This window comes from Canis lupus, chromosome 12, assembly GCF_048164855.1.
Source record: "Canis lupus baileyi chromosome 12, mCanLup2.hap1, whole genome shotgun sequence".
In the NCBI taxonomy this organism is placed as follows: domain Eukaryota; kingdom Metazoa; phylum Chordata; class Mammalia; order Carnivora; family Canidae; genus Canis; species Canis lupus.
The window spans coordinates 57,515,591-57,542,167 of record NC_132849.1 but is presented as its reverse complement, the minus strand read 5'-3'; the positions used below and the strand labels follow the sequence as shown (position 1 = coordinate 57,542,167).

At 46.9% G+C, this 26,577-nt stretch overlaps 2 long non-coding RNA genes across 6 annotated transcripts in view; one reads left to right on the top strand and one right to left on the bottom strand.

The window, feature by feature from the left end:
- Positions 1 to 1,560: 1,560 nt before the first annotated feature.
- LOC140601749 (uncharacterized) lies at positions 1,561 to 20,198 on the bottom strand. 2 transcript variants are annotated; one of them, XR_012004807.1, is made up of 5 exons: positions 19,538 to 20,198; positions 19,271 to 19,310; positions 7,616 to 7,835; positions 2,627 to 4,822; positions 1,561 to 2,405 (listed from the first exon to the last, which is right to left on the bottom strand). It is a non-coding gene; the product is annotated as an uncharacterized lncRNA (long non-coding RNA). The 2 variants fall into 2 exon arrangements; XR_012004806.1 differs by having other exon boundaries at positions 19,271 to 20,198.
- LOC140601748 (uncharacterized) overlaps positions 2,985 to 26,577 on the top strand; it is a 53,853-nt gene continuing 30,260 nt past the window's right edge. For 2 of the 4 annotated variants that reach the window (XR_012004803.1, XR_012004802.1), the window contains exons 1-2: positions 2,987 to 3,097; positions 5,959 to 6,115. This is a non-coding gene — a long non-coding RNA (uncharacterized lncRNA). Of the gene's footprint in view, positions 3,098 to 4,607; positions 4,742 to 5,958; positions 6,116 to 23,595; positions 24,189 to 26,577 lie in introns of those variants that run through there. The other 2 variants (XR_012004804.1, XR_012004801.1) reach the window with 2 other exon arrangements.

Sequence of the window (26,577 nt, the reverse complement as noted above, 5' to 3'; positions counted from 1 at the left end):
CTGACATGATCCCATGAACCCCCGGGGGCCAACTGAGGGTTCTCCTTAAGCCCTGGCTTCCATAGGGAGGTGGGGTTGACTTCAGGTACTCCCAGTTGAGAAAGCAGAGGTGAGGGGGGGGGCCTCTGGAGGTTGGTCCTGCTCCCCGGCCTGCACTTTTTGGGGTTGAGAATAGAAACTCACAAGCATGGTGTTAGGGGTTGAATTGCATTCCCCTCAGATTCACATGCTGAAGTCCTAACCCTCAGGTATCTGTGAATATGACCTTATTTGGAAATCGGGTAATCTACTGCGATGTAATTAGTGAAGATGAGTTCATACTGAAGCAGGTGGGCCCCTCGTCCAATATGATTGGGGTCCTTGTACAAAGGGACCCTCAGGAAGGAGCCTAGTCTGCTGACCCCCTAGCCTCCAGAATTGAGATGATCTGTCATTTAAAGGGCTCAGTTTGTGACACTTTGTTGCATTGGCCCCAGGAACTAACCCACAGGGAGAGCATCTGGGGGACAGATGGACAACAGCAGTCCTCTGGGATGAGTCTACATCTCTCTTGTTGGCCTAACCTTGCCTTCAGGGCTCAGGGACAGAAGAGAAATACCTGCCTCTTTGAAGAACTTTCCATCTAGGAATGACATGCCTGCCTGAGAAGCTAGCCTAGACAAAGAGGGAGTCCTCAGATCCTTGAACCCAAACATTTCTATATTAGGTGATGGAGCAACCATCTTCTTTTACTATAAAAGGAAACTGCAAGGCCCAAACTCCTTATCTTATAGGAAAAGGGTGCTCAGGAGAGCCCTGAATGCACACCCCTTTCTCCCAAGGTGATGCTCTAGTAAGTGGCAGATCCCACATTCAGAGCAGGTGCTCCTGACTCTGGACCTGGGCTCGAATTTAGTACATTCCTTTTGCCTTCCCTTTCAAACAGGATGAACTCTGGACCTCAAGAATAGGCCAGAGTACAGAAAAGATTTGTGGTGTGCTTGAGGCCCTGCTCAGGATCTCAGAGCAGCACGGTGACGGGGTGGCCATGGCCATGGCTGAGTCTTGAAGGATGGACGAGACTGGCTCTGCCCAGGGGTTGGGTATTCTAGGGCATGCTAGGTATTCCCAGCAGAGGGTACAGCATGAGCAAAGGCCTGGGGGCTAAAGATAGATCGTGTGCAGGGGAGCTGTAAGCAGTTCAGTGTTTCTGGAGTTCAATGAGCCGGGGAGTTTAAAGAGGAGCCAGGTGGGGGGCTGGCAGGAAGGTGAGCTGGATGAGGGTGGGCTGTATCTTTGGAGTCGCCTGATAGGGTAAGGATATAATTTATCATTCACCCCAGGACACGTTGACAAGTGAAAAGGTGCTAAAAATAATGAACAGGTGTTAATTGCTCGATGGCAAGCGTGAGCCATGACTGTCGCAGACACCCCGTCAGAGAGAGCCCCTGAGGTGTTGGGAGCAGGATTTGATGCAGTCACATCTGTACTTTGGAAAGGTCGCTCACTGCAAACACAAGACGGCTTGAGCAGATTTTATTTGCAAAGGTAAAACATGCTCAACGTGGAGCTCCCCCTCGCCCTCGTCCCTGAGCCCCCTTCTCCAAAGCAACCCTGGCCTGGGCGCTAGAGTTTCATCCCAGAGAGAGCGTGAATATGAGTAGGTGTGTATCTATCTCCTCTTTAGCACAGCGGTCGCACTCAGCACACTGTTTTACCCTTGCTTTTTATTGATTATGCCATGGAAGTCATTCTGTCTTAGTGCACTCAGAGCTGGGCTTGTCTTTTGTTGGCTTTAAAACATTCCGTGGATTCAACAATTGCATCCGACGTTTGCCCTATGGATGGACGTTGAGGTGGTTTCTGATTTTGTGCTGTTATAAACGATGCTGCGAATAATATCCTCAGACAGAGGATTGGGTGCGTAGAATGAATTGCCTGCAATGGAATTACTGAGCCCAAGGACATAAATACATTTATAATTTTAAGAAATAATGCCAAATCGTCCCTCATGGGAGGGGAATTCTTTCTATGCACACGATCCTAGGCACAGGGACGTGAACTGGAGGGAGCACGCGTGGAGTCCCGGGGGACTGGGCGAGGTGGGCGATGGGAGGCAGGGAGTGTGAACAGGTGACTATTGCAACGTCCAGGAGTGAGACATGAGGGTCTGATGCAAGGCAGTCATGGTGGGGGTGGTGGGAAGCGATGATTTGGAGAAACACATTAAGAGGTCAAGTCCTCATACGCCAGGTGACGGTGATGTATGTGGGGTGGGCTCCCACTTCTCTACCTTGTATAACTGAGGGGTGCAGGTGAGTTTATTAACCGAGAGAATGAGGTCTTCTGGCAAAGTGAGGGAGGTGGCTTCGGAGGAACAGAGGGTCTCTCGGGGGAAACGTCCAGAAGAAGTTGGGTGCACGGGCCTGAGGGCAGGGAGAAGCTCTAGGTGAAGCCCCAGTGGTGTGGGAGGTGGGGCCTGAGAGCTGGGGGGACAGCCTGGGGAACCAGCATCAGAGGGAAGAGCCAGCCAGGGGCCCGGACGCAGCGCTGCAGGAGGGCCTCCTTCCGAGCCTGGCTCTGCATTTGTGGGTCTCGAGAGGTAGGGCTTCCCTGACTGTGGCCCCTGGGTCCCTCCCTGCCTCACCTTATGCAGGCCCTGGAGGGGGAGCCTGGGGCTCAGCCTTTTTTTAGGGGCAGGCTCAGGGGAGAGGCACATGGAGTGTTCTGGAAGTGCAAGGAAGAAACTCCCGAATCTGGAGGCAACAGGTCTGGCAAGGGAGAGACTCGAAAGTGTCCATTAGACAGAGCAATTAGGAGATCACGAGTGCCCTTGGCGGAGCCGGTTTCAAACAGAGCCTGGGATTCTTTGAACCGATAATAGAAAGTCGGCGTGTTTACTCATTGGTTGTATCCTAGCAACAGTGTGTTCTCAACAGGGCTAAGTGTTCTAGAAAGCAAGACCAAATTATACAAGAACACAGCGTTCTAGAATGTCTGCATGGGTCTGTCAGCCAATTTCCTTCTTAGAGGTACTCAGGAGATTGGTAAAAACGACCCTCTTTCCCTCTAAGTTGCCAGGTAGTCCACGGCAGGCGTTTAGCACACTATATAGAATGTGAGTGCTTTGCCTGGGTCACCTCCTGGGACTCCACGTTACCCCGAGGCGGGACAGAAGAGTGGGGTCCCAGCCGGAAAAAATGAGCTGAGAGTTGTAGTTCCCCACCTTGAAAATCAAACGTCACTCAATGGGCCGCGGGACTGTCTGCTGTCCAGGCCGACACTGGCAATGCCATCTTCCCAGCCCACTGTGGATCCTCCCACACCGGTGGTGGCTGGGGTGACCCACTGCCCACTTCCAGCAGCTTCGAATGATGCTCGGAAAATGCAGATGGGCCTTTGACCTCCGAGATTCCCCTGTTGGGCACTCCCTCCCAGCACCTCACAGGTCTCAGGGAGAGCGCTTAGCTTACTGCCGTATGCGATTTGTTCTATGAACACTCATTTCCCCCCACAGATGGATGGGGAGCTGGTCTGGGAGGAGGGGCTGGTCACAGATGTGTCTTTCTCAACTGTGGGTAAGGATTCAGGGGCCAAGCGCAGAAGATGACTGAGGTTTGGTCTCTCCCTCTGAGGTCCTGTGGTTGAGCGGAGGACATAACCTAGAACCCAGATTTCTTGGAGGAAATGCAACAAACCAGAGAGAAGAAACCAGGGTGGGGGGCACCTAACCCAGCACGGGGCAATCAGCAGAGACATCTTGGAGGAGGTGATGCTCTGTCTTGGAGGAGGTGATGTCTGTGTCTTGTACAGAGCATGAGAAAGAGTCAACCTGGAAGAAGGTGTGCAAGGATGTTTCTGACCTTTGATGCAGCCTCTGTAAAACACGCAGGTGTGGGCTAGCATGGCACGTCCTATGACACTGGGGCCCAGAGTCTAGGAAGGTAGCTCCCCTGCATTGTAACTGGCACAGTGTGGCCCTAGCAATGCTGTGGAATCAAGAACTTGATGGGGACAATGCCTTTCTTTAAGCAAAATGAGGTGACATTGCATTTCACCCTCACTCCTCTCTTCCCTCCTGATCACAGAATGAAGCCTCTGAGCCTGTGTGTGGGGTGAGCACGAAGGGGGTTGGGGTCCTCTCAGCCCTGCAGGCTGGCAGGCTTTCTGGCAGTGTAGACGCGGTTCTTGCAGAGCCCGTCCCACATCTGAGAGATGACAGCTGCCCCTCTGGCTCTCTTGAGTGTGACATAAAATAATATGAAGTGGTCTTGGGTGGGGTCAAGCCTCAGGTCTGTCTCACTAGTTCCTTCGTTTGTACGGTTATGCCTTTGGTTTGCGCCGAGGGACGACGCCCTAAGAAACAGAACTTGCTCTTGAGATTATGAAGCGTGTTGATCGTGGAGGTCCTTGTGTATCAAGTGCCCCAGAGACATTTGCCCCAGGAAAAGCCATCTGGGTGGCTGGCTTGATTTTCCCCTTTGGGAGCCAGTATGTTTTTTATCGTGATAATCTGTGAAGTTAGAAATAATTATTTTGCACCCTTAAATGTGCAGATAAGCACAAAGGGTAATAGAGCTCTCAATGAGTTATATTTTTATAAACATTGAGTTGTCTTACTGGAATAGAAGACGGATAACATCGTCCATCCTGCTTCATCTCTCCTCGGAGGAAACCACTGTCCTGAGCTGGGGATGCATCCGTGCCGTGATTTCTAGTTTAGAAGGTAGACTTCCGTAAGCAATCTGCAGCATCATGGAGTGTATGTAGACATTTTTACATGTAATTTGTTGACAATGTTTTGAACTTGCTTTTCCGCTCAAACATCCCGCATTCTTGAGATCTATGATTGCAACGCATATAGGAACAGTTTATTTATCTTTTTTAACCTGGTGTAGTAAACATGTTAGCTGATCGGGTTTCTCTATTTTTGCTGCTTAGGAATCTTTGCCCTGATTTTATAACTGAGTATGCACACATTAGCTTTCCCTCAGGCATTGTCTTTCTACTTTACCTGTATTTTTTTTTTCCCTGAGTTAAAAGAAAAATAGATTTTTCATTTTTAGAACAGTTTTAAGCTCATAGCAAAGTCGAGAGGATGGTAGGGAGATTTTTCATATATCCCCCTGCGCCCACACAGGCATAACCTCCCCCATTATTAACATCCCCTATCAGAGGGGACCTTTGATACGATTGATGAACCTACGTTGACACATTGTCATCACTCAAAGTCCATAGTCTACAGTTAACTCTTGGTATTGCACATTCTATGGGTTTAACAAATGTATGATAGCAGCTATCTAACATTGTAGCATCTTACAGAATAGTTATTACTACCCTAAAAATCCTCTGGGCTTTGCTTATTCATCCCTCCCTCCCCCTTACCCCTGGCAACAACTGATCTTTATAGTGTCTCCATTGCTTTGCCTTTTCTAGAATGTCATATAATGGGAACCATGCAATGTGGTGCCTGTTCAGATTGGTTTCTTTTAGTAAGATGCATTTAGGTTTCCAACATGGCTGTTAATGGCCTGATAGCTTATTTGCTTTTAGTGCTAAATAGTATTCCGTTGTCTGAATGCACCACAGTTCATTTATATACAGAGGAAATTTTGGTTGCCTCCAACCCTTGGCAATTAGGAATAAAGCTGCTACAAATATCTGTGTGCCGGGTTTTGTGTGGACATGTTTTCAATGCATTTGGGTAAATACCAAGGAATGCAATTGTTGGGTCATATGGTAAGAATACGTCTGGGGGCGCTGGGCTGGCTCCGACACTAGACCGTGTGACTCTTAATCTCAGAGTTATGAGTTCAAGCCTCATGTTGGGCTTGGAGCCTCCTTAAAATTAAATAATAATAATAATAATAATAATATGTTTAGTTTGTAAGAAACTGCCAAACTGTCTTCCAATACCCTGATTTTTAAATCTATCCACTTTTCACTTTTTTTTTTTTTTTTTTTTTTTTTTTTTTTTAGGATGCTGGAACGTTATCTCAGATCCTTTCTGGAATGAGGCAAGGAAGAGATGCGAGCAAAGCAAGCACATAAACATCTTATTTCTATCCAGGCTTGGCAGCTGGGGACTCAGGCCAGATCTTGGAGAGGGGAACTGGAAGACAAAGCCTGTTTTGAGGTGGGTGTGCATCAAACGCAGGCTGCCAGGAACTGGGTCCAGGCAGCAGACTCCTGGAGAGTCCCCATCTGTGCCCCGAGGATCCAGAGATGAAGGGGTGCTCTGGGGGGGGGGCCCAGTCCTCCATCAGCTGCTCTGTACCTTGAATCACAGACCCTACTTTCACTGTAAGGGGGCTCAGAGAGCAGCTCACCGCTGCCTGGGAGGGCGCCTTGCCTTCTCCTGCTGGTCAGGAGACCCCGGTCAGGCCACCTTGGGTCTGGGTCAGGCTCAGGTGCCAGCACTGGAACTAAAGCCATGACAAAGTGCTGGCTGACCCCTCTATTGATGGGAAGCCTGTTCCCTGGGACGTCCACAGCCCTTGGATCTTGCTTCCTTCTAAGTCTTCCAGGTCAGTGCCTGAGCCCCACCAACAGGGCCCCCTTGCCCCCAAGAAGTGGTCCCAAAGCTAGTTCTGGGCCATCCCGACATCCTCTCTTCTGCCCTCTTGCTGGTAGGACACTCTGCTCTTTCTCCAGTCCCATCTCTGCCCAGCCCAAAGCCTATATCCAAACGAGCGCCCCAGGACATGCCAGCGTCCTGACCCCCCACTGCTTGTTGGGACACCTTCTCGCACTGCTCGTTGCCACCACAATGGTCCCCATATTCCTTCACCAGAGGGCCCTCTCCTTTGCCCCTTGCTGCTTGACCAGAATCCAAAGGGTAGAAACACAGCTCACTTATTAGAGCCCGAGGGCCTAACAGGCACGTGGGAGGCACTCAGAAATAAGGCGAGGAATTGAAATAATGTCAGAATATGAACGTTCAGCCTGTTTTAGTACGCGACTTAAAAAAAAAATCTTTTCTTTGCTGTGCTAGAAGGATGGGATGTAATTATCCCCTGCTTTATAACACAGTCAGGGGATTAAGCTCTTTCTGTCCTGGAAGAAAGAGGAGCCAATACATCAGTCGCTCTGGGCTTTATGCACCACTAAGATCAGCTGGGAAAGAGCGAGATGTCTTTGCGGGGAGGAGGTGTAGGCTGGCATCAAGGAATACAGGAGGTTGCGAGGGCTGGTGGTTAGGGGAGGTAGCCAGAACCCTCTGGCATGGACCTGCTGCGATGGAACCAGAAGTCACCCAAGAGTGGAGCGGTGGTGAGTGGGACCAGGGAAGCCAAGGTGAGGGGACTGCTTGCATTCCTGATGCGTAGAGGTGACCAGATGCCTCCAGCATGAGACAGCCTTCCCTGGCCGGCACCTGGGCCCACCCAGCAGGCCCTCCTGCTGAAAGGTCTTGGAAAGTCTGGAAGGTCTTGATGCCTGGGTGTGGAGTGCCCACGGGAGCTGCCCTCCGGATGGGGGACCAGGCTGGCTCTGTCTGGTTCTTCGTTGGGGACCTCCTAATGCCTGAGACGCTGCTGTGGCTGTGAGCGCGGGCACACCTGTGCTAAATAAACTGAACAAGCTCCAGTCCCTTGATCTGGGCCAACCGTCACTGCCCCCCACCTCCACAACACACCGTGTATCAAACGCAATGCTGTGCTGCTGGGGTGCAGCTCACCCTCCACGTGTACCAGCCGAGGCTTCAAGCTTGCACGTCACACCGCCGACAGCAACAGATCTGATCCTCAGCGAAATGTAGAGACCAAAGTTTAAGGGCAACTCCTGGAGAGCTTTTGGGGATCCTCTGAGGCCTTTTACTCAGGATTGTCCCCATCTGTATTCTGGGTGAGTAAGTTCTGGAACCAAGATCAGAGGTCTGCATGTAAGTTCTATTTTAAACAAGAAATTAAAACACTGTTTTAATACGTTCCGTGAAGATATTTGAAATAGCAATATTAATTAAAATACTGGGGGTTCACCATGAGCCAGTTATCATGTTAAGCACGTTACAAGAATTGGCTCATTCAGTCCTCGCAGCCACTGCATGAGGTGGGCGCCGGCGAGGGCCAGCATGCTGTTGGTTTTCTTCCTTAAACAGCGACACTTCCACACGTGTGGCTTGTGGCTCAGGATGTCACATTAGTGACTATTTCTGCATAAAGTCATTCTCAGAAACCAGAGAAAATTGACATGTTCTGCAAACAGCCAGGGAGCGTTTTTGACCTTGCCTGAGCTGCTTTCCTACCACTGTATTAGCTGCTTCTTTGGGGCTCACTGGGAGCTGAGTAGGACATAACCATGGTAACAGGCAATCACCTCCAACTCCAGTTGCTAATCTGGGTTAGAATTGCCCTGCTGGAAGCTCTTTGAACATCCTCAGGAGAGCCTGGAAAGGAGCTGTGAGAGGCACCAGTCCCACCGGGTGGGGGTCCGTGGCCCTGGGGCCCCACAGGTGCTTTGGCAGAAACACCCTCTGCATGGGACACCTGGGTGGCTCAGTGGTTGAGAGTCTGCCTTTGGCTCAGGTCGTGATCCCGGGGTCCTGGGATCGAGTCCCGCATGGGGCTCCTCACAGGGAGCCTGCTTCTCCCTCGGCCTCTGTCTCTGCCTCTCTCTTTGTCTTTCATGAATAAATAAATAAAAATCTTAAAAAAAGAAAAACTGGAACACCTGCTTTCAGTCAGAAGCCTCAGCCTCAGACTCCAGCCTTGTTGCCCTGCCCGTGTGATATGGGGCAAGTCACTTCCCGCTGGTCCCTCAGAGTCCCCACGTGAGAGGGAGATGATGTTTTATGGCTGCCCCTGATTCTCACAAGAATAGGAAGAGTTAAAGCTTATGAATCATATTTTGTAAATACAGTGCCAACGTCAGGAGTTACTGCCTTTACTTTTAGTCCCATGGAGGCGTGTCTTTGGGGTGGTGGAGTCAGGGAAGTTGGATGACGCATATTTCAATTTTCTAAAACTTTTTGCTATGGTAATTTTCAAATACAAATGAAAGTAGATGGCATAGAATAATTTTCCACGTATTCATTGTCACTGTCAACCATTAACAACATTTGGCCAGTTTTGTTTCATCCATTATCTGTAAAAAAATTATCTTTATGGAGATATAATTTATATACAAGTAATGTAGCAAAATGTACCTTACTAGGAATTTAGACACTCATATAACCGTCACCACAATCAGATATTTAACATTTCATCACTTCCCAAAATTCTCTTGTGCCCCTTCCCAGCCAACTGCCCCTTCCCGCCATGGTTCCAGGGCCTGGAACAGACCCTTCATGGGACACATGCAATCTTCCTAGGGATGCTGGGACCAGAGGCAGAGTAAGGCCTTGTTCTCAATGGGGATAGAAGGATGGAGGAATTTTTATACATATATATAACATGCATATAAATATACATAACAAAATTTACTATTATAACTATTTTTTAAAAGATTTTATTATCTATCTATCTATCTATTTATTTATTTATTTGAGAGAGAGAGAGAAAAAGAGCAAGTAGGGGGAGGAGCAGATCGAGAAGGACAAGAAGATAAATCAGCTCCACACGGAGCACAAAGCCTAACGTGGGGCTTGAAATGTGGGGCTCAATCTCACGATCCTGAGATCATGACCTGAGCTGAAATCAAGAGTTGGATGCTTGACTGATTAAGCCACCCAGGTGCTCCGGTTTTTGTTTTAAAATATTTTATTTATTTATGAGAGACACACAGAGACAGGCAGAGACATAGGCAAAGGGAGAAGCGGGCTCTGTGTGGGCAGCCTGATGCATTTGATCTCAGGACCCCAGAATCATGACCTGAGCTGAAGGCAGATGCTCAACCACTGAGTCACCCAGGTGCCCGGTGCCCCTGTTGTAACCATTTTTAAGTGTACAGGTCAGTGGCATTTAGGACACGGACATTATTGTGCAACCATGACCACTATCCATCTGTACAACTTTTTCTTCATCCCAAACTGGAATGATAACTCCACATTCCCTCTCCCATTCTGGCCACTATGCTGTAGCATGTGTTAGATTTCCTTCCTTTGTAAATCTGATAATATTCCATATTTTGTTTATCCAGTCATCTGCCAATGACACTTGGGTTGCTTCCACCTTTTGGTATTGTGAGTAATGCTGGTATGAACATGGGTGTCCAAATATCTGTTTGGGTCCTGGCTTTCAATTCTTCTGGGTGTATACTCAGAAGTGGAATTGCCGGATTAAAATGGTCATTCTATGACTAATTTTTCTGAGGAACTGCCATACTCTTGTCCAGAGCAGCTACACCATTTCACATTTCCATCAGCAAGGCCCAGGAGATCCAATTTCTCCATATCCTTGTCAACACTTGCTCTTTTCTGGGCCCTCACATCCCTCCGATAGCCGTCCTGATGAGTGTGAAGTGGTACCTCATTATGGTTTTGATTTGCATTTCTCTAATGACTAATGATGCTGAGCATCCCTTCATGTACTTATTGGTCATTTTTACACCTTCTTCAGGAAGGTGTCTATTACAAGTCCTTTGCCTTCCTCTTCTTTTTAAAAACATCTCCTCTTTCTGCAAACTATTTGGGCCAATTTTTTCTTTATCTTAAGTGCATTTATTATTATGCACTTTTACATTTTTGGTCCTCTTCTTCCAATAATTCTGCTTCAGGCAGTAAATAATATTTGGCTGTCCTTATTTTGGAAGGGTGTCTTCCTTGGGAATCTGGTTACTTTGGCCAGTGAGGATGAGTTCAGGACCGTATAGTGATATAAAAGGCCAGGCCAGCATCAGTCCCAAGTCTAAAGGGAGGAAGCGGATGGAACAGAAGGGATCAGGATATGCCACCCTGAATTTGCCACTTTGACTAAAGAATTATTTTGAGATGAAGGCATTTGTGTTCCTGAAATCCCTAATCTGCCTCAAAGCAGTCTCCCAAAAAAACTCAGTTTTCACAAAGCCCCTTCTGGGAGCAACTGCAACCAACTCTCAGAGTTGACACCACGCCCAGATAGACATTGTCACAAACTGTCCTATCTCCATCTATTTGCCTGAGAGCCCACATATCCTTCCTCAAAGTCATGTGATTTCCCTAAAACAGGGAAATTTCTTTCTCCTTGTCTGTTGCCCCTAAATCAGGTATACAGACCCTAAGTTCTAATCCCCACTTTGAGTTACTCATCTCTGGGTATGTGTGATGCACAAGCTTAGAAACTTCTGTTGGTCTTCCTCTTGTTAATCTGCCTTTCATCAGTCTGATCCACAACCAGGGAACCGGAGAGAGAAGGAAGAGAAGACTCCCGTCTCTGCAGAACCCAGGGTATTGGAGCCCCCGGTTCCCAGAGAATCCCTCCTCTTTCTGGTCTCCCTCCCTGGAACTACTCTGGTCAGGGTAGTGTCTCTGGTTCCCAGTGTCTTGGGTAGAGCCAGACTCTCACCAGGTCCCCATACTGTGAGTTTCTGGGGGCGATGAGGGTGGCTGGGTGGTCTGCCCTCCCTGGTTCTTCTCAAATCCTCCCCACAGCAGGGATCATGCAGTTCCCAGTGCCCTGACTGTTCCACAGACACCAGGAGTGGTGGCCCGGCCAGATGAGCCAGCAGTGACTGTTCTAAGGCTCACGATGGCAGCCAGAGCAGAACTTCAAGTGCCCACCCACACTCTCATTGCCATCTTCCACCACCCAAGACCATTAAGAGCTGAAGTCTACTCCCACGCGGGCCTGCACGACACCTACCATCTATATTAACATAACTGGGCTATTCTTTTCTCTTCATTAATGTGACTTCATTTTTTCAGGAATCTCCAGCTCAGCCTGATTATTGTTATAGAAATTTCCATAAAGACTCATCAGCTTTTCAATGGAAAGCATCCAGAGACCATTTGTGCCCTAAGATTCTTTGATTTCTTTGCTCAGAATCTGTACTTTCTGTTTCCACCAACCCCAATGGTCCAGTCATGGCTGTACCCAGTCCTGATGAAGCTTTCCCCCATTGGAAAGACTGCCTTATTTTTTTAAAAAAGATTTTATTTCTTTATTCATGAGAGACCCAGGGAGAGAGGCAGAAACATAGGCAGACGGGGAAGTAGGCTCCCTCTGGGGAGCTTGATGCAGGACTCGATCCAGGACCCTGGGATCACACCCTGAGCCGAAGGCAGATGCTCAACCACTGAGCCACCCAGGTGCCCTGGAAAGACTGCTTTAAATCAAACTTCCAGGGATCCCTGGGTGGCGCAGCGGTTTGGCGCCTGCCTTTGGCCCAGGGCACGATCCTGGAGACCCGGGATCGAATCCCACGTCGGGCTCCCGGTGCATGGAGCCTGCTTCTCCCTCTGCCTGTGTCTCTGCCTCTCTCTCTCTCTCTCTCTCTGTGACTATCATAAATAAATAAAAATTAAAAAAAATAAATCAAACTTCCAGTTCTCAGTAAATTTGGACAATGGCTTCTCCTCTCTGAGAATTGCCAAACATCTGGGAGGTGATATTCCCCTTTACTGTGGGATGCAATAAACTCCGCTCAGTTTTCTCAGAAAGATCATTTTTGGGAGCCAGCTTTTGACACTGGGCACTGCTTAAGCCAGTCTTTGGTTTTCCAAGACCTTTTCATCTCATTGTTCTGGTTCATTCCTTTGATCTGTATTTCTCTTGCTCTGTAATTTCTCCGGATTGATTTTAGGGGAGGAAGCATCAGGCAATGACAATTTGCCACTCAGCATGACTTTCCTTCCAATTGCATCAAAGGGAACTCACATCGTTACGGTGTAGACTGTCCAGGACAGCATGCCAATTTCAGTTGCTGTACAGGGCCAGGATCTAAGTTTGTTTAACCAAAACTCCCAGTTACATTTTATATTTTCCCATGATTGATCCTGAAATGCAACTAATCTTGACTGGCATTTCAGCTTCAATCAGGAGGGGAATTTGTTAATTGTGTAATTAAAACACAATGGTGATCTAATAATGGAGTAATAATGCCAGCTTAATTATTCCTGCTTTTTGTGACTATTTTAAAAATATAAAGTCTGTAGGCAGAGAATAATTATATACTGATGTTTCAGTGGTTTAAAAATTTCTTATTTTCTAATGCTAGGTATCTGGTTAGTGTAATGGGCATTTTTATTCATTTGCAATAAAAAAAGTTAAGTGTTTACAAAAATTAAATATGGTATTGAAGTCATGGCTGTTTCAACTTATAATTATTGACTACGATAGCTCTAGGAACTCCACCGCTCCTAATGCTCCTGTCTTCACTTGGCTGCTCCTGGCACTAGGGAAAAGACAACAGGGTAAAAAGATGACACTCAGGGTTTGAAGCCACACAGACCCAATTCAAGTCCCGCTGTGTCACTCACTGGGTGTGATGTTGATCAAGGCCGTGACCTTCCTGATTCCTGGTTTCCTCAGATATGAATGAAAATACTTGTATCCAATAGGATTGTCAGCAGGATGCTTTTGCTATTATTGTTCGCTTGATTGAAATGGATGTCATTTGAAATTGTTTAGGATCCTATACACCAGGCTTTACACCACCAAGTGCTTGGATGTTTTTCCTTATCAAGTTTATCTCATAATGTGTACGGCTACACAGCTCCTTCCAAACAGAAGGAGGGGCATTTGTTCATGAAAAATTACTATGATTGGGAAAGGTTGATGGAACTTGAGTATGGATAAGCTTAGCTTCTGCTGACAGCCCTAAAAAGAGAGAACTTGTCCTTAGCCCAGAAGGAAGGGCACAGCCTTCCTGACGGCAGGGTGAGTGTCAACATGGGAAGGATCCATGTTTATCTAGCTAAAGGAGAAGCTTGGCAGAAAAGCCAAGAACTGCAGGTAGTGGGGCAGGCCTGGCCTGAGGAAGGGAGCTCTGGTCTAGAGGTTCCATCCTACAGTCCTGTCCTGGGGATGAGATGGAGGGAACCAAGCTGCCACTTCCCTCACACTACTGACTCTCCTTCCTAGGCTCTGGGTTTGTTCACACCATCCAACCCTCTCATCCTTAGGCTTTTTGTGTGGTGCCATCCTGGAGTGCCACATGGGCTTGCAGGGACCAGATTCACAGCCTCTGAAATGGGAGTGCCCAAGATTATTCACAGAGGACTGAGGACAAATATTAGAACTTCCATTTATATTTATTTTTCATCTTGTTCTATCATTCTATCTTTGTTTATTTGTTGTAGTGCACATACTGTGGTAGTTTAATCATATTTCACCACTGGTAAAATTTATAAATGAAAAAGAAAAAACGTATAAAAGGAAAATATGCATTTACTGAGGATGCACACTTATTGATAGGCAACTCATTAAAAAAAATTGGGCAATCACTGCTCTTGACTACCTGTCCCCTGTGGGCATTCTATTTTGAGTTGCAAATTAAATCTCTAAAATCCTTTCTCATCCTCCCAATCAGCCTCTCAAGAGCTTGGCTGGCAGCTGTTGGGTGACCAGCAAGTTGGAGCTCGTGAGTCTACAAAGCTGAGAACTAGTCTTTCTCTCCCTGGTAAGCCTTGGCCTTGCTGAGCCTTAGCTTTCAAATCGGTCAAGTGGTAGAACAGTAGCTGTCTTTGTCTGCCTCGTGGGGTGTTGTAAAGACTCAGATCATATCGCGTCATATGGAGTCTGCAGAACACCAAAGACAAGAACATTAAAAGCAGTAAGAGAAGAGTCAGAATGCTCTCAAAGGAATGACGATCTATACTAAGAGATTTCTTCTTCTTTTCTTTCTTTTCCTCCTTTTCATTCTTCTTCTCCTCCTTTTTTTTATAGATGGTAGAAAAGTTTCTTTCCTTTAGAACTCACCAGCTGTGCTCTGTTGAGATGATCCCAGCAATCATGCCAGCCACACCTGGAGCCACAGCACCTACAATTCCAGTACCTTCTTCCCTCCATTGGGCCATGGGTGGGTATGACTTTGGCCACATCAGCATCGAAGAGCTTCTTCACAGCTAGTTTGATCTGCTGTTTGTTGGCCTTGACATCTGTCCTAAACGTCAGTGCACTGCCGTTCTTCATCTTCATGGTTGACGATGTGGTCAGGGGAGATGTGATGATGGCATATGGGTCAAGTTGATACTTTGGGTGCATTCCTCTGAGGATACTTGGGTTGCTTTTGGAGTTGCAGCGTCTTGGGGTGCGGAAAGGTGGAACGTGGGTGACATGAAACAAGATTGTCTCTCTCTTTCTTCATCTTTGTGGCTGTGGACACCTTTTCTGTACTGCCTATTTGGCCTCCAAAGCCTTTGGTTTGACCTCAAGTTTGGGAGGTGTAGGGATTTTCATGTTTTGCTTTCAGCACTATTTGTAAAACGGCAACATAGCAAACTTCTTTTTTTTTTTTTAAAGATTTTTTATTTATGATAGACATAGAGAGAGAGAGGCAGAGACACAGGCAGAGGGAGAAGCAGGCTCCATGCTGGGAGCCTGACGTGGGACTCGATCCCGGGTCTCCAGGATCGTGCCCTGGGCCAAAGGCAGGCGCTAAACCGCTGAGCCACCCAGGGATCCCCCATAGCAAACTTCTTAATAGCAACAGTGGAAGTCAGAAGGTAATGTACATTCAGCCAGCATACTGGAAGATATAACTGACAGTCTAGAGTTTTACATGCAGAAAAATTGTTTTACAAGAATAAGGATAACACAAAGATATTTCAAGACAAACAACAGAGTTTATCACAAATGCAGCTTCACTGAAGGAAGTTCTAAAGGCAGAAGGACCAACCTAATGGAAGGGTAAAGAAGCTGGTAAGCATTTGGACAAATCTAACAACCTTTCACTATACTGAAATATCAACAAGAATAAAAACAATTGCTACTTTGTGAGATGAAACAAATGAGATAGAATGAATATATCAGAAATTTTAGCATATAAATTGTGAAGTGCTTCTTTGTTTGGAAGGAAGATAAAGTCATTTAGGTTTTATTAAGTATGCATGTTAAAAGCTTTAGGTTACCTATTGAAAAAAAGAGGGAAGGTATATTTCCAAACTGGTGAAGGGAATAAGTGGGATAAGGATAAAACACCACCTTAAGTAATCTGTATAAAGGCAAGGAAGAAGGAAAATAAAAAATGCTTTAAAAAGTAGGAGATATGTATATATATGACAAAATATGGTAAGGAAAGAAATCCAAATATATCAGTGATCACAATACATGTAAATGGATTAACATTCTATTTAAAAGATAAAATTTAGACTGGATAGGAAAACAAACATAGCTTTCTGCTATTTATAAGATATATCTAAAACACAAGGGCTGGAATTTGCTTCAAAATAGGTAGATGAGTAGTTAGAGGTAGATAAATGAATGGTAGTGCGGGCAGCCCGATATTGGACATTGATCATTGCTGGGACTGGATAATGGGTATATTAGATGTATTATGCTATTCCATCTACTCTTGTGTGTGTAAGGACTCCTCTATAATAAAAGTAAGTACAAATATCAGACAAAACAGACAAACTGTAAGCATACAGAATTGTTATATGTAAAGGTACAGAAAAAGTATTAGGTAAATACTAATCAAAAGTAGGTGTAGGGATCCCTGGGTGGCGCAGCGGTTTGGCGCCTGCCTTTGGCCCAGGGCGCGATCCTGGAGACCCAGGATCGAATCCCACATCGGGCTCCCGGTGCACGGAGCCTGCTTCTCCCTCTGCCTATGTCTCTGCCTCTCTCTCTCTCTGTGACTATCATAAATAAATAAAAATTAAAAAAAAAAAGTAGGTGTAGTTATAAGCTCGGGGCACCTGGGTGGCTTAGTCAGTTAAACCTCTGACTTCAGCTCAGGTCACGATCTCAGGGTCCTGGACTGAGCCCTGTGTGGGGCTCCCTGCTTAACAGGGAGTCTGCTTATCCCTCTCCCTCTGCCCCCCCACTGCCCCCACTTATGCTCTCTCTCCCTCCAAATAAATAAATAAATAAATAAATAAAATATTTTTTTTAAAAAGCAGGTCAGCATAATAATAAAAAGACTCAATTCATCAGAAAGATATAATAATTCTAAACTTGCATCTACTTAGTGATATAGCCTTGGAATACATAAAGCAAAAGTTGGTTTAAGAAAAGAACTATAGGGCAGCCCTGGTGACCCAGTGGTTTAGCGCTGCCTTCAGCCCGGTGTATGATCCTGGAGACCCAGGATCAAGTTCCACATCAGGCTCCCTGCATGGAGCCTGTTTCTCCCTCTGTCTGTGTTTCTGCCTCTCTCTCTCTCTCTCTCTCTCTCTCTCTCTCTGTGTCTGCCATGAATAAATAAATAAAATCTTAAAAAAAAAAGAGCTATAAGAGGAAATTGACAAAGCTACCATCAGATTGGGAGATTTAAATATACTTTTCTCATTAATTAATAGGGAAGGCAGATTAAAAATTCAGTTTGGATATAGAAATTTTGAAAAATACTCTTAATAAGGCTTGATATAGTATATATGTCAATATATAGAGCATCATAACCAATGAATGACATCCTTTCCTTTTATTTTTATTTTATTTATTTATTTTTTACATCCTTTCCTTTTAGTCTTTAAATAAAAAGGCTTTATACTACGGGTCATTTCTAAGATATATGGAAGTGGAGATAATAGCTTAATAAAGTCCCAGGTGTATATCAGCAGCTTAAATGATTTATTAGCTCATGGGCACTCCTGTTTCATCCACTCCCACCCACTCTTCTATCCTGGTTTATTTCTGAAGCAAATGCCAGACATTACACAATTTTACCCATAAGCATTTCGGTATGTATCTTTACAAGACAGAGACATTCTAAAAATGGAACAATAATACCACTCTCACATCTAAAAACAGATGTTAACAATGAATCCTTAATATGCAGTTAGACTTCAAATTTCTCCAATTTTCATATATACAGTTTGTTTGAATCTTACACTGGTTTGTTGGCATGTTTCTTGTTGCTCTTGTAATCTATAGCTTCCCTCCATGCTTTTGAAACTTTTATTTTCCCTTTGCAACTTATTTGTTGAAGAAACTAGATTGTTTGCTGTGGATTTTGTCCATTGCGTGTCCATAGTGTCCTTTAACATGTCCTTCTATTCTCTGTTCTTCCTGTAAATTATTAAGTCAATCTAAAGACTTGATCAGTTTTAGATTGAGGTTTTTTTTTTAGGTGAAGCTGCTTCATAGGATATATGTGTGCTCTTTAATCAAGGGCAATGAAATAACTGGTTCTTTATCTTTTGGGAATGTCAGCAAGTATAATAATCATTGATGATAACCATGGATCCATCAGGCATTGTGAAACTGGTGACGGTCTAATTCTATAATTCCTTCATTTAAACTAGACTATTGATGCAAAATAATCATGTCCGTATCAACTCGTGGGTTACCCAGAGATATAGTTTGTAGAGGAAAGGCTGGACAAAGTCAAATGTACTTTGATATTCAAACAGCCAATTAAATATAATATTACAAATACCACTTATAATATCATAAATAAAATTAAGTGCATAGAAATAAATATAAAAGTATGCAATACCAAGATTGAGAAAATGATACAATTTTTACTGAGGATAATTAAAAAATAAATGGCAAAATATGTCAGGTTCATGGATATAAACCATTCAAAATCATATAGGTGTTAATCTTTCTAAACCAACCCACACATTCAATTCTGTGTGACTCTAAGCACCAATGTTTTTGGTTGATCCCAAAATGTAGAACGAAGAGCTATTTGCCAAGTATAACCAAAATACTCCAAAAGTACAAGGTGGGGACTAGTCCTGAAAGATAATGGTATTTAGTGAAAAGTTACAGTGATGGTGTGGTACTGGGGCAGGGATGTAAAAATAAACCAACGGAATAAAATGTAGGCCCAGAAATAGACTAGGCATATATAGAAACTTGATTTATGGCAAAACAGAGCAGTGTAGGCTAGTGGGGGGAAATGTACTTATCATTAATATTGCTGAGTAAAAATAACCACATAGAAAAAAAAAACTAAATAGGATCCTTCCTCATGCCATTTATGAAAATCAATCCCAGGCAGATTAAAGATTATAAAGCTTTAAGAAGATAATATTGCATTTATCTTTATGACCTAAAGATAAAGAAGAATTTCTTGGATAAGACACAAAGGACTACAGGTCATAAGGTAAAGATGGGAACATTTTGATGATATTAAAATAAAGAATTCTTGTTTATTAAAGAGATACGAAGAGAATTCATGAAGCTGTTCATTGCTGGTAGGAATGTAAATGGGCACAAGTACTTGAAAAAAACAGTTTGATGTTACCTGGCAAAGCCGAAGGTACCTGAGCCTGGGGACCTGGCGTCCCTGCACTCCTAGGAATCTATTCCAGAGAAAATCTTACCAAGGATGCTCAGAGCCGTGCTGATCCTGCTGGAATCAAACTGGAAACAACCAAAGTATACATTGGCGGGAGAAGGGAAATATAAGCTCTTGGTGTGTTTATACAATGGGATGCTATACAGCATCGAAAGCAAATGCACTATAATATTTTCACTGAGAAAGAAGAGCATCAGGAATACAGGGGAGCAAAAAGGGAAAAAAAGGAGTAGAAGAATGAGTCTCTGTCATTTTGTTTATGTGAAGTTCAAAAATATGCAAAATTAAATACCTTTTGGGGATACAAACACTGTAAGACTATGAAGCACAACAAGGAAATGTAGATGCACAGGGTTCATGGCAGTGGTACTGGGAGGGTGGGGAAGGGTGCACTGGGCTGCAAAGATGCCAGCTATTTTCTGGTCTTCACCTGGGGTGTGGGTCTGTGGGCACCTGTAGCAGTGTTGGTCTTTGCCCCCTACACACTGGTTATAAAGATCCCTCTGTACCTATTTATATCTACTAATATCTCCTACATCTACCCAATAGAGACAATGGTTCGAACCCTTTGGGTTTACAAGGGAGCATGATTGTTGCCCTTCCTTGGGAGCCCTGCCTGCACCCAAGAGCTGTTCTGTGCACTTGTAATTGCTAAGCAGGTGTACTATATACAGCCCTGACTCCTGCACACGGTGTCTGGGGTCGTCTGGCCAGCTGGAGTGAGGAGGGGATGGTGCTAAGGACCACAAGAGGGAGGGAGGCAGAAAGTGGGCTCCTAGGAGGGTGCCCTGCTGTTTCCATGGTGACCTCAGAAGGAGGGAGTCATCTATATCCTTCAAGAGCCTGATTGGACCATTCTGTGTCAGAGCACCTCAGGCACACCAGCACCAGGTTCTGCCCAGCCTTGGGGGGACGCCTCATCGGACAAATAGATCCCTAGAGACAAGCCTTGTGAGGGGGAGATAGGAATGGAATACAGAAAGTCGGTGCACCATCATTCTATCTTACCTATGGTTGTCAAGGTTACCAGAGCCTCGTGTTTCTTAGTAACCACTCCTCCCAAAATAGCCTCCACTGGTGCCAGCCAGCGAATTGCATCCTGCATCCCAGTCATGTTTTACACGGTTCTGAGGGGAAGACAAGAGGCCCCTTGCATGGAATAAGGTTATATGGATAAGGTTACGGCAGCGCACACAGCTGTTCCTCATCTGGTCTTTACCGTGGCTGGGTGAAGGATTATAATCCCCAGTTTTCAGATGAGAAAACAGGATGGGATGAATCACAAGGATCAGAACTGAATGGAAAATCCAGATTTTGGGGGGCCACTGACACTGCCTTTCGTGGCTAATGCTTGGTTACACAGCAAGAGAGGATGTGTTAGACTACTGTCCACTCTAAGGGCTGAGTGCACCAGGCTGAGAGTCTGCCTTAGGAACTGATACTCCCCCTGCCTGTCTCCTGCTTTCTTCCTTGCCAACAAAACCCCAGTTTTGTTCCCATGTGAGGGGCTCTGTGCCCCCCTGCCCCAGGGAGTGAAGGTTGATTCCTCTTGATGACAATTCTATTCCCTTGTGATTGTTTGAATGTGAAATGTGGCCCCATCTTGGCCAATGGAGGTGGGGGGAGTCTGCAGTGGGACATGATTCTGGGAAAGGAGTTTCCCCCTAAGAAAAGAAATTCCCAGGAGGAAGTGCCCCCCTCCTCTATGACTGGAGGCCCTTTGCACATGAAAGAGCCCACCTGTGGCCTCTAGGGAAGATGTTGCTGATGATTGGGGCGGGGGGTGGGGTGGGGGGTGGGGGGGTGGGGGGGGTGGAAAGCCCTTGGGTCCAGCTCTGAGAGGCCACCTCCTCCTCAGAACCAGGCTCCCTCCATCTGGTCATATTGGCTGGGTCTCTTCTCGCTGCATGTCTAGAGACAGAGCTCTCTTCAGCTGTTGGCTCCAGGTGTATGGGGCTGGGAGCTCCCTGGTGCCGGGCATTTGTCACATAACCTCCGCACCCCCAGTCCAATCTTTACCTGGTAGAGGCAGTGTGTTGCGGGTGGGGTGTCACTGAGAGTAGGGCTGGTTCTCTTGACTCAGTGATCCCTGGTAGGAGGTATCTGTACCTCCATTTGTGGGGGACTCCTTGGTGACTCTGCAGAAGGTCCTTGGCTTGGCTCCTTCTTAAAGTTGGGGTATGAGTACCATCCTTACTCAACATTTTAGAAGGTAGGCTTATTTTGGAAACTCTTTCCGGTGAAAATCCTTCACAGTGTAGACAACGATCACTATGACAATTTGGAGGAAGTTTAGTTAATATGCGGGGACTATCATTCTTAAAAAGGACTGTCACTTCATTGACCCATTCTACCGTTATGGAGTACCTGATGTTGAATGTCTGGTGTGTGCTAAGCATTGGACCCAAAAGGAAAGTTACACAAAAATAGTTAAGGTGTGGCTCCCCACCCTCAACCCTCACAGTGCCAAGCCCCGCAGAGTGAGAACATCCCGCAGAGAGCCCTGCCAGGTAGCTCAAGGCCATGGGTGCTGAGAGAGGGGCCCAGCACTGTGCTCCAGCAGCGCGTGGAGGGAGGGGAGATGCTGGCGGGCGGCTGGAGTTGGAAGGGAATGAGACTGGAAGAGGTGGAGAGCAGATGGGCTTGCGGGGTTTTTGTCGGAAGTAGTGGGAAGGATAGAGTATGTCCTCCAATGCCAGGCGGAAGCTTCGGAACCTTGTTTGGAAGACACTGAGGGGTGCAACTGGGAGAGAGATGTTACTGTGGAGATTGTGGTGGGATGGGGGGGTTGTTGAGGGAGACAGGAAGGAGACAGCAGTCACTCCTGGGAGAGATCCTGGGGAGTCAAGCAGGTGCCACCTGGAAGGAAGGGAGGACGCATCCGTGGCCCAGGCAAGGAAAGGGTATGGGCACTGAGCTAGGAAACATGGATCCCAGACCTGGTTGGGCCTCTTGGTTGATGTCACCTTGGCCAAATCATGCCTCCTCTTTGAGTTCCTGGTTTCTCAGTGCAAACAGTGGAGATACAGTAGTCCCCACCGCCCTTGGGTCTCTGAAGTTCTCGGGCACTCTCTGCGTGAGGCGTGTGCGCAGGAAGCCGAGCAGGTCCTGGCTGCAGACCGGATGTGGGGGCAGCAGGAGGAAGGTCTTCTGGCTTGGGTGCTATGGCCCCTTCCTTCACGGTGGGAAGAAAGCAGGAGAGAAAGGGGGACAGGACAGCCGCATCTCTGTAAGGAAGGGGGGCAGCTTGGGGAGGAGCAGGCATTAGGCACCACAAGTGTCTAGAACTCAGGAAAGGCACATGTCTGAAGTTGTTTTTCTAGCTCTCCTTTAATTTTGTTGCCTGATTCCCAAGCATGTATCAGAGTTAATGAAGCAATTCTATTATTAAACCACACAGAAATTTAAAAGACAATGTACTTGGATTCGAATGGAATAATTAGATATGGAGCGGGGGGAAACATTTGTAAGAGAATTACATATAAATCTCACGTCTTAGCCCTCTGTACCACAGGCATGAAAAAAAATAGGATCACTCAAAGAGCTCAGAAACAAGCTATTTCGTGAGTTTGGGCAAAAAGCAAAAAGCATTTCTATTTCCAGTGAAATGCTTTACGAAGCACTTCAAAACCTAGATCTGAAACTCCACTTCTGGTTTAACATCTACTGAGAAGGCTAGAAGCACTTTTCACTTTTGAAGAAGTGTGTGATGCTGTTGAAAGCCTTCAGGATTTGCTTTGGCGGAACCCATACCTGCTATGATGCCGGGGCACCATTCTTCTTTGCTGTGAATCATCAGACACATTTTTAAGTCACATTTCGGTTGATGGAGAGGTGGAGGCTTTGGGATATGGCGCGGATGTGGCAGGTGCTGGGTGGGGGCGTCTCAGCCACGAAGTCTAGAGAGAGCCCGAGGAGACCGTGCACTGCTGAACTTGGGCTCCCTGTCCTATTTCCTGCTGGGGACACAGCAAGTGACCTTGACCTTGGCGTCCGACCCACCTTTGTGGAACTCAGCGATCGACAGGGCTCATTCCCAGGCATTACTTCCCTAGTTTCAGATCCCTCTCAGAAACAGGTGCAAATAGTTTCCTTCAAAGGGCACACATAGCTCACACTCTGAGAATGCGTGCAAATTTGAATCGTGCCCAGCTCCAAACTTGCACAGACTCTGACAAGTTAGACATATGTGTGTATAAATGGGGTGGGACAGAGAGGCAACCTGAAAGGTGGAAAGAGCACCGGATATGGAGCCAGGAGGATCTGAGTTCAAAGCACGGCCTGGTCTCTTACTGGTTACTTGACCTTGGGCCAGTTAGCCTCTCTGAAGCCTATTTTCCTTTTCTGTAGAACGAGACTGGTTGCAATACCTTCTTCTAAGGGTATTGTGAGGCGTAAATGAGATGAGCACCGTGGAAGCACTTTGTAAGTGAGGAAGCATCCCGGAAACACTCGAAATTGGAGTTTACCAGCAAGCCTGGCATGTCCCAAGAAGGGTGTGATCAGAGCATCGGAGGACCCTGAAATGATGTCACACATTTATGGTGACAGAGCCTGAAAGACCCACACCTTCCACTCCCAGGGGATGCTCTGCAGGACCCAACTCGGTGCAGATGTGACAAAGTGCAGGTACCCTCCAGGGGGCTTGCATGAGCCATCCCTGAGACTGAGCCCCCAGTGCCTGGCCCACAGGCTCCATCAGTGACAGCTAGACCCCTGGAATTGGGTGGCCATCTGCAGGAGCCCAACGAGAGCCAAGCCCGTCGTCTTCCCCAACGAGAGAGACTGCAAATGCTCTCTTCCCTTCCTCCTCCACCTCTCCTTCTCCGCCCCTCCTCCTCATTTTCTTGTTATTCCTCTCTGCCTGGCAAGGTATTCCAAGAGCTCTAATTATTTAGTTGTCATCTGGCATTTAATTGTTTGCCCATAAATTGATTCACTTTACAAAATTTATTCAAATGTACTTCTTTGCATTGTTTTTAAATGAGAACAGTCAGCAAAGGGTGGCTGTGGCCTTGACGTAGGGACCACGGTTTTCCCATCGGAAGACCGGGGGTGGGATTCAAGGACTGCTGTCGTCAGCAAGTCAGGAGCCCTCCCTGAACCCCAGTTTCCTCTGCAGGAAATCGGGGCGGTGGCATCTCCTTCCCCAGTGTTCTGGCTCAGGTCCCATGCTATAGATACAGATTATGAGGGATTTCTGGCATGAGCCTCGAAGGAGAACAGTTGTCCCCTCGGGAGGCACTTAGAAGAAGGGACCTTCAGATGGGGAAGAGTTATTTTAGGGGATTCTGGAAGCTCCTGGGGAGTCTTTGTTGACCATGAATTCTTTATGAGGAAATTAAGCCAGCAGGCAATTCTCAGTTCCTGTATAAACTTTATGATGGCCTGGGGTGACATTAAACCAATTTTCCCCCTAAAATATGAAACAGTGGGAGAAAGGAGTCCTTAAGAGCTATTTGGCATTTGAAAAATCTTATGTTAGTCTGCTAGGGTGGCCATAACAAAATACCGTAGACAGAGCGGCCTAAGCAACTGAGATGAACTTTCTTGCAGTTCTGGAGGATGGAAGTCCGAACTCAGGATGCCATCGTGACTGGGTTTGGTGAGGGCCTTGACTTGCAGATGGCCGCCTCCCTGCTGTCCCCCCAGCCCCGCCCCCCCCACACACAGTCTGGCCTCTCCTCCTCTTCCTACGAGGACACCAGTCCCATTGGGTCAGGGCTCCACCCTCATGACCTCACTTACCTTAATCACTTCCTAGGGGGCCCCAATTCCAATACCATCATGTGGGGGGAGGGCTATGATGGGTGAATTTGGGGGAACACAAGTGGGTTCACAGTACAGCTCATGGTCAAATGGGCAGAAGTTGCTGGGGGCCTAGCAGTCCGGCTGACCCGGGTTCAGATCCTGCCCTGCCACATGTAGCTGAGGGACCTGGGCAAGTGTTCGCCTTCCCGGCCTACTTCCTCTTCCCTAAGGTGGGATAACGGGAACATGGCGCCCAGGGACCATGTGAGCATTAGCCCAGGGCACGAGCGGGAAGCGCCGGCCACCCCAGTTGCCCCCTTGCTGTCTTTGGTGATGACCAGCTCCTTCCTTTTCTGTCAGGAGGTGCCAGCCCTTGGCGTCTTGCTCTTTAAATGATGAAGGGGGTGAGCTGTGTTTAGGCTCCGCTTCGGCTCCTCCATTTTGGAAGCGTGCCTTCTTGAGGCTAGAGCACAGTGACCAGGACGGGCTCTGTTTGCTCCCAGGGAGGATACATTGATACCTAACAAGGTTCTTCAAATGAACCGGATGCCACATGGGGAAATACCTAGTCCAGTTCTTGGCAGGTGGCAGATGATAAACGTCCCTGCACTGTGGCTCCAGGTGAGGCCTGGGTTGGGAGGACATTAGTCAAAGAAGACTCACTGAGCACTTCCTGTGTGTCAGGCACTAAGGACACAACAGTGGGAAACACGGGGACAGTCCCTGCTCTTACAGAACTGAAGAGTCTCCCAGGAGGAGGCCAACATTCACCAGATGACGAAGGCTCCCATCTGCGGGCTTGGGTCGGTGCCCACCGGCTGCACAGTAGACGTCCTCGGGAGGAGGGGCCACCCTCAGGCCCCACAGGGTCATCCCTGCCGGGAGAGGTGCTCCGGGTGGGAGAGCACCGGAATTCCTGCCCTAAGTCCCTGGCACCTCATCAAATACCAGCTCAGCTTGCAGCTATGCACTCCGTCTCGGCCATCTCCTGTTTTGGTGTCCTCTGGGCAGCCCCTCTGGGTGTCATGAGTCACAGAGCCGCTCCTTAAACTCCTGGTCCTGCTCACGGTGGAGAAGAGAATTCAGTTCATAACAAACAAATTCCGGGGAATCGAGGTGCCCGAGCTGTTGATCATGTGCCTGCGAAATGATTGCTGGGGCCTCTCCCTGGGGCCCCATCTCTCCTGCTCCTCTGTTGCTGTCCCAGCTGGGCCCGGAACCTGCGAGTGGGAACCACGGGCAAGCTCCTGCCCTCTGGGTGCTGCTGAGGGCTGCAGGGTCTGCAAAACTCGTGGGGTGGGTTAGGTGGCATAAGGCAGCCTGATTGGGTTTAAACATCACCCAGATTGGGCAGTGGTTAGAACACGGGGCATACACTCATCACCTTCACTGCCTACGAAGCAGGCATTGTAGACATTGAGTAGATATTTATGTTGGCAGAGGGCTTCCTGGAGTAGACATCTGAACCTATTGCCTGGAGAAATTTCTCGAAGGTCTTCCTGAATTGCTCTACTCTCTTCTCTTTACCAATAATTGAGAGTCAGCAACACATGAATTATTTTCTTTAAAAGAAATAGAGCC